Raw genomic sequence first — 12359 nt, 5'->3', positions numbered from 1 at the left:
ATTGATATGGTGTATTCTCTTTCTCTTTTGCAATAGTTTATTCAAAAAAATATTTTGTTTATTTAATCTATAGTTTGTTGTGGACCCTTTCTCTTATTCTTGTCTGTATTTTAGGGTAATAAATATTGTCGTCTTTAAACTATTCTTTGAATGATGTTGATGGGTCCCTTTTCTTGTTTTTTTATATACTCTTTTTGAAGAATGATTAAGAAGGTCGATTTGGTGTTTAACTATGGAGGCAAGTGGGTGTTGAAACCTGAAGTGATGTATCTTAAAAAGTTGAAGCACATGATGCAAGATTTTGATGCGGATTTACTATCTTATATAGATATTTGCGCAGAGTATACTGAAAAGTTAGGTTTCAGTAAGGGCAGGTTAGTAAATGGGCCTTCTGGTAGATACTTTTTGATTGAGAATGATGCATGCATTATAGCACTACAATCTTTATTGTGTACCGAGTTCAGTGAGCTTCAACTATAAGTTGTGGATGAGAATGAATTATTTGTTCCATCTCCAGGCATTATATCATTGCAACACTTATTGTCTAACCAAGTCAGTGAGCTTCAATTATATGCTATAGATGAAGGTGAACTACCTGTCTCTACTCCTAACATCATTGATCAAAATGTGCATCATAATATTGTGGTAGATGTTGGAACAAATTGTGATTCATCTGATGAGGATAAAAATGTTGGACTTAACTCTAGTGATCGTGACAGTGAAGAATTAGAACTCTTTAGAAAGGAAAGAACTCAAGATGTTAATGAAAAGCTTGACAAGTTTTTACACATGGAAAAAGGCATAAGTTTTAAAGATTTGTTTGAAGCTAAAAGGGTTGTGGGATTCTATGCAGTTGCTAAAAAGGTTGGTCTTAAAGTAAAACAATCGAACACTACTAGACTTAGATATGTATGTGATACTAGATGCCCTTTTGTGTGCTTGATATCTAAGGATAATAAAGATCAAGGATTTAAAATCAAGACTTTGGAGACAAAACATAAATGTGATCCAGCATTTCATAATAGAAGAGCTACTCCCGATATTTTAGCACATTATTCAAAAACAAAGTCCAAAATGATCCTAAGTACAAAATCAAACAAATGAGGATGGATGTGGATCAGAAATTTAAACTGAATATTAGTTATTCTAAGATGAAGAGAGTTAAGAAACTTGCCTTAGAGGAATTAGAGGGTAGTTTCATTGATGATTTTAATAGGTTAGAGGCTTATGCTCAAGAATAGAGGGATAGTAATCCTGGTATAGATGTGGTTATAAACATATCAAAACATGCTTTGACAGAAGGAAAAAGGAGATTTTTGAGAATGTATGTGTGCTTTCAAGCTCTGAAAAGTGGTTGAAAAGTAGGATTGAGGCCTTTAATAGGTTTGGATGGCACATTTTTGGAAGGAAAATGTAAGGGAATTTTACTGATTGTTATGGCACAAGATTCAGCAAAACACTTTTATCTTGCTTGGGCCATGGTGGATAAAGAAACAAATAGAACATAGAAGTGGTTTATGGAGCTATTGAGATCTTCTTTATTGTTAAGGGAGGGTGAAGGAGTTACATTTATATCAGACATGCAAAAGGTTATAGATTCTCAACTTAATTTATATTTGTGTTGTAAGTTTTTTTAATTACTAATCTTATCTTATTTACTTAATTGTTTGGATATTATAGGGGTTGATTGGTGTTGTTGATGATGTACTTCCTAAATCACATCACACACCAGACATATAGAAGCTAACTGGAGTAAGAACTGGAGGGGTGTACTAATGAAAAAATTAATGTGGTAGTGTGCTTGGAGCACTTATGGAGAAGAGTCCAATGACCAATTGACAACTTTAGGGACTGTTTCTGAAATGGCTGCCAAAGAACCAATAGGCCACCCATCCCAAAAATGGTGTAGAGCTTATTTTGACACCAAATGCAAGAATCAAATGGTTGACAACAACTTTACAGAATCATTCAATAAATGGATTTTAGAGGCAAGACACAAACCAATTATCAAGATGTTGGAAGAGACTAGAGTCAAGGTATTTAACTATTACTTTGTTTGTGATAAAAAAAAATTAATTATTAGAGTTTTTGTCACTTATATTACGATCAATTTTCTGTATTTATAACATTGATGTGTATAAAATTTTAAGCACGCTATGTCATTACTTTACCTATGTTGCTCGGACTCATCAAAAATGCTAATGAGTGCATGTTGAATTCTCTAAAAATAGTGTATTTTTAGAGAATTCGACACGAATGTGGCATCGAAAGTGAAGAGTCCATACAACTTAGATTTTTATAGATTTGTAAGCACAACTTTAACTTCTTTCTCCAACTTGTGCTTCACTGTGCATTTTTTCCTTTTTCCAGTATTGTGTCACAAACTTAGAAAACATCTCAAGAATAAATTTTAACATCATTGCTATCTTGTTTTGGTTGTCATTTACATTAGCTGGTGGAAAGTAGATAGATGCCATCATTTCTCAGGTTGCTAGAAGTTGCAACGCATTGATCACCTTCACATCACTAAATTGCCTAATCTAGCTTACAATTCTAATTACACTAAACTGATTTTGTGCATATTTGAAATTTAAATCTCAAAAAAGTAAATCAAAACTGCTACCAGGTAGGCAAAGATATTTCTTGTTAGAATTATGTTATATTTTTGTTAATTATGGATTTTTCATTGTTTGAAAGGTAATGAAATTACTGAAAGATCGTGAGGAGGAATGTAGGAATTGGAGAGATGAAATCAGTTCATATGCCAAGAATTTGCTGACTGATTACAGAGAAATAGCACAAGGGTGTGAAATTCATTTTAATGGAGACTTTGGATATGAAGTGCATGAAGGTGAAGACAAGCATGCCGTCAATCTTCAATTAAAGAGGTGCACATGCAGGGTATGGGATTTGACAAGAATACCATGTTCCCATGCCATCAAAGCTTTGATTTACCAGGTAAAAAAAACCCGATGAGCAAGGTGCATTGGTGATATTCAAAGGAAGCTTACATGTTAGTTTATATGCATAAACTACAACCAGTTAGAGGTGAAAAATTCTGGAAAATGAAACCAGAACATGCAATGGAACCACCGAAAATACATAAAATGGTTGGTAGACCAAAGTTGAAAAGAAAGAGAGAGAAGGACGAGGCAAGGAAGAGAGTGGGGGCTTGGTCATCTTCAAGAAAAGGACTTTTAATGACATGTGGATATTGTTGTAACAGAGGTCACAACATCAGAACTTGTCCTTTGGTAAAATATTGTTACTTTTAAATGCTTATAAACTGAAACATTCTTAATTTTATTGCTTGTTTGATTCGGTGAAATATTCATGGTTGTTTTTGCAGGTGAATGAGAAGATAAAGAATATGGGTGAAGGATCTTTCCAGAAAGTGCAAGATGTGACCTTAACAACATCACACGAGAGTCAAACTACTGAACAAGAACAACAATTTGCTCAACCTTCAACCATTGGTGATGATGAATGGGAAGGTGAAGAGGAAGATGAAGATGAAGACGGCCAGCCAATTTTGAGGCCGAAGGTGGTATCTGAAGAAAGGACTAGGCTTCAACAAAAAAAATTACAACGAAGACCAATTGGTACTAGAAAAATTAGCTTCAATGGAGATGAATTTGGTGTCGTGAAGCCTACCAATCTGCCTTATTCACCAAAGAAAGTGACCTGGAAAGGCAAGGCATCAATGACCTCAAACCAGTTGGTTGTAGAGAAGGAAAAAAGAGTTGGTAAATTGAAGACTAAGAAGGCAAGATTAGAGAAGAAATGACCAACGTTTAGGAAACGTACATATTTTTGCGGTGACTAATTCAAGAATTTGCTAATTTTGTATTGATTCATCCTTAATAATTTTTGTTATGCTCAACATAGGGTGAAGTACATTGTGAATTTGTGGATAAACACGTCTTGCATATTTCAGCTTACTTTTGTATGAACAGAATATTTAGAAATGTATTGCAATGGCTAGTTATTGTTAATGTGCACCATTTACTACCCCTCATAACTTATATCATAGTTTGTTGGTTAATACATGTGTAACTTCAATAAGTTTAACTAAAACACTTCTATTAACTTATTCAGGTACTCCGAAAGTGCTTAAAAGTTATTTTAGCTTAAAAACACTTAAAATAAGTCAATTTTATTGTGTCATTGATACAAATAAGAATTTGTCAATTTGTTGGTTAATTTGAAAAGACGAGTAGTTGACTGCAGAAACATGCCAGGCCAGCCAGATCAAGAATAATTCTAAAGCACCACAATAGATACTACACAATGCTGCCACAAAATGACTTTACACTTCCGGAAAAATAAAATTTAAGTTTCAAAGCTATTCTTATAGTTGTTAAACATGAGAAATTCACCAAACTATAAAATTGTAAAAGCATTGAAGAATAACAAATCTAATTAGAATAAAAATAGCTTCAAATCTAACACCTAAACTCGATCAAACAGTACCTAAATTCTACCAAAAACTACACAAAACTATAAAGAAAAAACAGCAACAAGAACTCAACTAAAGTGCATGCACCATTATGAGATAAAAAAAACTGATCCAAAAATGAACACAAAATTGATCCTAATTCACTTCATTAGCAACGAAATACATTACAATGAAGCTTGCGAACTAAACACAATTTCGCTACAATACCAACAATAATAGAAATTACAATTAAGAACATTACACTAACTAGACACCATCAACAATTTTTCATATCACAAAATCTAGAGAAAAGTAACAAAAACAACAACTTTAAGACATCATCTTCAAAGAAAAAAGAACCATGACCATAGCACAATCTTCCTCCATCACTTGTCTTTGAACTCCAAATTTGAAACTTTCTCCTCAAGGTATTACATAATTCAAATTTGTCAATTTAGACATATCATTCACATCTTCCTTAACATGTTGCGTTTTTAACGAATGACATCCAATGATTTTTTTAAATGTGAATAAACATTATCACATGAGATGGAAATTGATTTTTATCTTGCCATTCTCAATAACGACAACCATTCGTCGTCTCATAGCGACAACAAACCTACGACCATCGTTTTACGTTTCGCAGCAGTAAAAAAGTTGGCAACCATTCAAGACTCTCCTACATCACGATAAGTAACAGAAGAAGATTTAGATATTTGAATGAAACGAAGAAGACTTCAAAATTCAATGCTCCAACTTGAATCCCTCAACTTCAATAAATTATTGCACTGAAAATCTAATCTATTTTGGGTGAAATTGATCTTGAAATTGCTTAATAAGAAAAGGATAAAAGAAGAAAAATAGGATATTAGGTTTAGGGGAGAGGAGATAATCCAATTTTTTTAATTGGGTTTGGGTCAGGGATGTCAATATGGGTCGGGTTGAGTGGGTAGAAGAAAGTTTGGTGGGTTGGAATTTACTTTAACCAATAGAAAGACGCCACGCAATAATTAATAATAATAATAATTAAAAAATATAAGGTTGTTAGTTTAAAGGGTAATAGTGCACCAAAAAGGTTGATTGAGGGGTATTTTTAACCCAATAGGTGGATGAGGGGTATTTTTTAAACTTTCGAATAGTACAGGGATATTTTTGGCCCTTTTCCGTAGAATAAACCATAACCTACCTTCACCGAAGAACCGAAGTCAAGCAAACTACTTCTCCAATACTTTTCCTTTCCCCAATGCCTCCGAACCTTTTCAATCTATTAAACATGCATAATTTATAAGTAAGCGAGTTCATAGACACACACATTACAATATGTCTAGCCTAGACCCAAAAACTCACCCAAATCTATAATCACTTTCCTAAAGTTCAATCCTAAGGATAAATCTCAATTTCTCCAATTATCATAGCTTTGATGATATTCAAATTATATCCTACACTTAATATTTAATTACATATCTCAATATTTACTTGAGTCATAGCAAGATAAATATAGAAACATTTACGTAATTACTACTAACAGTAACCCCAACTGCGAACAAAAAAAATAATCGAGAAAACAATTTAACAGCCCCGTGATTCAATCCAATTTTAACATGTAAGTATTGACGTGTGCTACCTATCATTACTCTGTTTGGCCTAACTTTTCTCTCAACGTGCACCTGACAACAATTCCTACACATATGCCCATTTAACACTCCAACTTTAGAATATAATAACATTAGGTAATTAAAGTTCATTCTACCTAAAACCTGACCAATCATCACGCCTCCACTTTGCCCTTTCCAATTTTCCAATCACCTTTTATATTTGTCCATTAGCGCATAACAGTAACAATTTCAACTATATATATTTTCTCCTCCAATTCACTCCTTAAAATCAATAATCAATAATCTGCCACATATTATTTTAGTACTTCACAATAAGTAAATCAATAATGGACAGGGAGACAAGTTTGTCTCCACCGACCGATCAGAAATACGCTATGACCCCTTAAATTGCAGCTCCCGATCTTTAATCATCTTCCACTATTAGACATGAGCAATTACTAATGCTAATTCAATCAAAATACCCACAATTTATATGCTAAGACGAATTAAAGTTAAGGGGTTACCTGAAGCTGTCCTTTCGATATTTCTCTATCACCGTGCGGCTCTTTTCTTTAATTTTCTTCTTTTCTACAGATCAATTATTATCCTAATTGTATACCTTAAAATTATAAAAATTGTGAAAGTGACCCACTATTAATTTTAAGGTTTCTTCTTTAACCACCAACTAAAGTAATTACTAAAACTACCTCACTAAATTCATAAATATAGTTACGAATAGTCCAAAATACTCATTTAGAATCTATCGAAAAGTATTTTATGAAATAAAAAACTCTAGTACTCAAAACAACCAAATGGATCGTTACATTAGATACCAATTTACCCATCGTTCGTCCTCGAATGATCAAAAGAAGGTTAGGTTAAGAAAGGGTAGTTGTCTCAACAATTCCTTCAAAATATTAGTACCCAAGGTCTCCTATCAAAAGTATCAAACCAACCAATTGAAAATCTACACCTCCTCCCATACAATGCCTCAAATGGGGTTATCTCAATACTCTAATGATAACTGTTGTTGTATGTAAACTCAACTAACAACAAAACTATTCCCAAGTGAACTCTTCAACTGACCGATTCTTCCACTAGACCTTGACACAACCACCAGGACAAATATTTTCTAACATAACCATGATAAAATCCTGAATCAATATTGGTTACAACCAGGAGTGAACCCGAACCAACCACCACACACTCATAATTCATCAACCATCACAGAACTTATCAAGATTACATCCTCACAACATAATATTTTTTTCGAGCTTAAGCTATAAAAATATGATCTTTAGACATCAAGTAATCATCAAGTAAAATCAAACTCATTTGATCCAAAAATGGAAAATGATTAAGTAACCACCATCGAGTGATACACCCAAGCATACAGAACCTCTAACAACACTGTCGAAATGCTAGATTAGTAGTTATTATAGACAAACCTTAAGAATGACAAAACTAGACACAATGGTCCCCACATTCAATCATACATAGCCAAAACATGATACCAATGATGAGATAAATCTTTAGTCTATCGAACAACTGCAAATTTTCATGGTAGCTCTCCTATAAATTCTCATAAGCAAAGTTGTGCATGTTGAATCACTAGTATACTTCAACTATCCCAAACAACACCAAATCTTCCATAACTGGAATGAACAAGTCTAACCAAGGATGCCACCCTACCAAGAGGACAATCATAGAATCGGTACACCCGATCCACTACTAGGGACTCACCCATAGAAGTGAAAACACACACGGACGTAGAAAGTGAATCATACTCTAAACCACGCCCATAATGAAGTAGTTGGTCACATAAGAATGTACATAACTAAGGTCGAATAACTCTAGATACTCTTTCCATAGTGCCCATATCAAACATTTTCATTCATCTGACTCTATCTCTTTTATTTTCTAGCTACCACAATCACCAATTTAGTCCCTATTATAATTGCACACATACTTGGTTTATCGAACTCCACATCCAATGAATTCAACACTCTTAATACTAACAAAATATCATAACCACATCAATCATCTACCTTACTCCCAAACCATCATTAGTATCAAAGTATTCTTATCAAATATATGTTCAAACTATGTCTATCTCTCTTTTTATTTAAGCATTTCATGACAAATACGAGTCCCAAACAAGGCCAATAGCACTAATTTCAAATTTGATAGTACCTTTCCATCGAGATAAAACTATTAAATCACACCCAAAGTCAACTTCACACCACTTCCACATACCATGCCTTAGCTACCATTCTAAACCATCACATACCTCATGCCAACACTTAAGGGAAATTCTTGGTCACTCAAATTATTTTATATACTATACGCTCATAACCTCTATTCAGCATCAAATGTTTATGTAACGCATCATAATATTCTATGTAGTCCCATCAATAGAGTAGTATTAATCCAACTCTAAATTCTTAATAACCATGTAGAATTATATCTCACCTTGTACATCATTCTTAAGTCATCTATCATAATTTGAGCAATCTAACTCCACGTAAAACTCTAAATTTTCCATACCTCACTATTTGTCATCCAAACCAAAACTCAATCTTTATAAAATCGATGATAAACTCCAAGTATATATGTACCGAACTAGTTCACATCTCACAGTCATATCTAAACTCATACGCAAAAATCAATACAACCTTCAACTACACCCGAAGGGTTTATATGAGAGGTCTTATTCCTTCATTTTTCTCAAATTCTTCCCATGGTGCAAAATTCTAAATATCTCAACCCTTCATTATATCAGACTCTTGTTTCTCTAGCTCGCTTACCGATCTCATCCTTTTACCAACAACCCATGACGTTTTACTTCACACTCTAGATCAAAACTCTGAGGGAAACCCTTCTTTAGATCATTTAACAATCAAAAGTAACAAACTTTATGGTCCAAAACATGCATAAGTTCTTTCATATGCTCAATACCGAGGCAATCGATCATTTCTTAACTTACCAATTCATATCTTGACAAAACATATCACCATATATGTAGACATAAAATGAAAAAAAAAAATTAATTGTAAATTCAATTGTGTAACTCAATCCTCTTATCTATCAACATTAGCTCATACATTGAAGATTTTTAGGAATTCATGTATCTTAGCTTATCATTGATCGCCTCTTCATAGATCTTACCATATCCTTCGCTAAAAATCCAATAGTACTCATTACTGAACTCGAAACCACAAAAGAACTTATCGTCACACTCGAGTTGAACGTATGTACACTCTTTTCTCCAGTCTTTTCCAATTGTTTTTAACCAATATGATGAACACGTGACACTATTACCATAACCAGAGCAAAACAAATGAAATCATGCGTTCTCAACTCCTCTGAAGATACCTCTTTACCCCTTACAATTAGAGAAAAAATATTTTTGCTCTCACCTCTTTTTGAAGGTTACCCTACATTCCATTAATTATTATTTATTTCTTTATTTATGACTCTATCTCCTTTAAATTCTATTCGAGCAGTGTCCCAACATCTCTCAAAACTTTCCATACAATCACTTTACTCACTGAATAGTAGAAAATCACAACCTTAGATACTCACAAGTCATTATTATCATACAAAATTTGTTTAACCAACAATTTGTATTCTATTGTTGCATCTCAATCACAATTCATCACGAACTATTATTACCATCATGCTCAATTAGTCATTGTCATCACCACAAGGTCAACCTTTTCATTTATATGATACCTCAAACCAGTTATACCAATCAAATCCAAAGGACTAACTTAATCATATACACACTTTCTTACTAAAATCTTCAATTGCATTCACCCAAGTATACTCACTGGGAATTTCTTTACCCATAAACTAGTCATTCCGGTATCAATCCACTCTTTTAGAGCTTATGATAAAATCATCAATCCTCATTTAAAATCCTCAAAATACACTTCATAACCTAAATGCACTAATACCATACTAAAGATCTACCACTAAAATATTCCCTAAAACAATGCTTAACCCCACCGTCCATAGTAATAGGTTAGTTGGTTTCTCAAATGTGAATGCAACACTGAATCTCATTATTTGATCATGTCGTACAATTGATAACTCCTTAAGTAGTTAGTATTCTCATTTGACAATCGACATATTCGTTTCCACATAACCCTAGTACTACCACACCATGATAGTCCGTTAGATGCCTTAGTAGAATACATCATGCCTATCGATAAGATCGTACCCAACAGCCCACACATTTCTACCCATTGAATAGCTGCAAAACATTACCAAATCTGTTATGTCTTTAGCCCAAACAATTTGCATTCTTTCTCAGATCAAATCGATAACAAAAGTAACACACTTCATATATCTAACCAAGTAAGCATTGGTACTATTGTAGTAGTCTTATCATGACCCTCTTTAACATAAAATAAATCCCTGAAATCGTAGTAAAGATTCTAACCTCAATTGGCGCAACCTAATTTCATCATTCGCTAAACAACCCATACATGTTGTGAAAACTTTACTAACTATATTTTCCAAAGTAATGGTGTTCATTATCTAGTCGTCCCTTATGAAGTTTCTTGAATATTGTCACCTTGGCAAATTCATCTGACTTCACCCCCTCTACCTCCATCACATAATCAACTTCCTGAAAAGATTTTGCTAAAGCAACCACATATAAAGCTTGAATATGCAACTCTTACCTTATCTAATAGTTCTCTCCACTATATTCATTTTATGAAGCAGCTCAAAACAATCAACAATGAAAGCATAAGCATCTTCATAATCAATACCCATGAAGAATGAGGGTTTCAACTTTATGAACTTAATAAAAAAAAATCATGTTGATCACTAGCCATTAGAGTCCCTGTAGTTAATTGAGAAAATATATTTATTTCCAAGGACACATTTTTTTCTTCTAGTGTTGTTGTTTCAACTTCTAATACTCTAGTACTAACCATATTTGAAATAGAGTGAAGAAGTTCTGTTGACACACAATTTTGACTGACCTTTAACCCTTTGTGGGAATGTTATTCAATTAAATACGTATTTTAAAATATATTTCGAGTTTAAAAGTTTAGTCGATTTTGTCTAAAATTATATATTTTAGTATGCATGTTTTATAAAAATTAATGTGAATACTATTAAAATATTTTTAAAATTATCAGTAAAACTCGAAGTAATTCAAATGTTTTAAAAATTTAAGTACTTTTAATTATAATATTTTGTAGTATTTTAATTGGATAGCATTTCTTTAAATTTCCTCAAAATCATTTAAATTTTAGTCGATGTTATTCTAATTCCTTTCAATTCTAGCCTATTCAATTTCAATTGTATTTCAATAGTAACCACCCTTTTATTTCAATTTTAGCCATATTATTGCAATTTTGGCCATTCCAATCCTCAAACCCATCTGATTTGAGATTTTCTCTATTAATCTCGACCGTCCATCTTTTAGTTAAAATCTAAGATTGAATCCTGATCATACATATCAATCAAATCAACGGACGAGATCGATTATTCTAACTCTTTCCTATTTTAATCTAAAAAGAGCTAACCCTATGGGGATTCTATTCTCTCCTCTCCTCTCTAAACCCGCCGCCTCTTCTCCTCCCTTTCCCCTTCGTCCTCTCTGTCTTCCGGCGAAGCCAGCAGCCGCTGGCCGCCATCGTTTCTCTCTTTCTCCCTCTTCTCTTATTCCCCTTGCCTCTCTCTCTCTTCTTCTCCTCCTTTTTTCCGGCGAGGGAAGCAGTCACCAGCGAAACTCCATGTGAAGCGAACAACAACCTCGATTCCGCAGGCAGCAGCTCCAACCAGCGAAAAAAAATAGCAGCAGCTGCATGGAGACATCGAGCTCCGGCAATGCACTGAGTCCGGTGAGCCTCCTTTCTTCTCTGCTCGATTCTTCCGGTAAAGTTCTGAGGTTTTTAAATTTGTTGAAGAGGGATCTTAACCGATCCGTCCAGGTACTCTCTTTTATTTGATTATTACTTTTAAAACAAATTTTGGCTAGTTTGATTTATTAAATTTTCATTTTGTATGCCTGCTTTATGTAAATGAAAATCATTTGGACTAGTTATTGTTTTTTGATGTCGAGCATGCATTTCTTTGTGATGGTATGATTCCTTGAATGTGTATTGTTCTACCCATGTTAAAGTATTATTCAAGTTGTTGGAATGCCAATATTTCTCTTCGTTATCTGCTACTTTGTAGACACTAATATGTCCTTGATTTCATCTTATCATTCTTACCAATTTTCTGATTATGGTAAATTATTACATGTGAGAATATTGCTTTGGGAAGATCATATTTTGTCTTAAATAATTATATCTGTTTGC

At 33.5% G+C, this 12359-nt stretch overlaps 1 pseudogene; it reads left to right on the top strand.

Moving 5' to 3' along the window:
• Nucleotides 1–201: 201 nt before the first annotated feature.
• On the top strand, nucleotides 202–1417 carry LOC125816396 (uncharacterized; annotated as a pseudogene).
• Nucleotides 1418–12359: the final 10942 nt, after the last annotated feature.

Source organism: Solanum verrucosum, unplaced genomic scaffold (genome assembly GCF_900185275.1).
Source record: "Solanum verrucosum unplaced genomic scaffold, falcon-dt-bn FXZP01000023.1, whole genome shotgun sequence".
Lineage (NCBI taxonomy): Eukaryota > Viridiplantae > Streptophyta > Magnoliopsida > Solanales > Solanaceae > Solanum > Solanum verrucosum.
The sequence above is the reverse complement of the archived record's forward strand: the minus strand, read 5'-3'. Positions and strand labels throughout refer to the sequence as shown.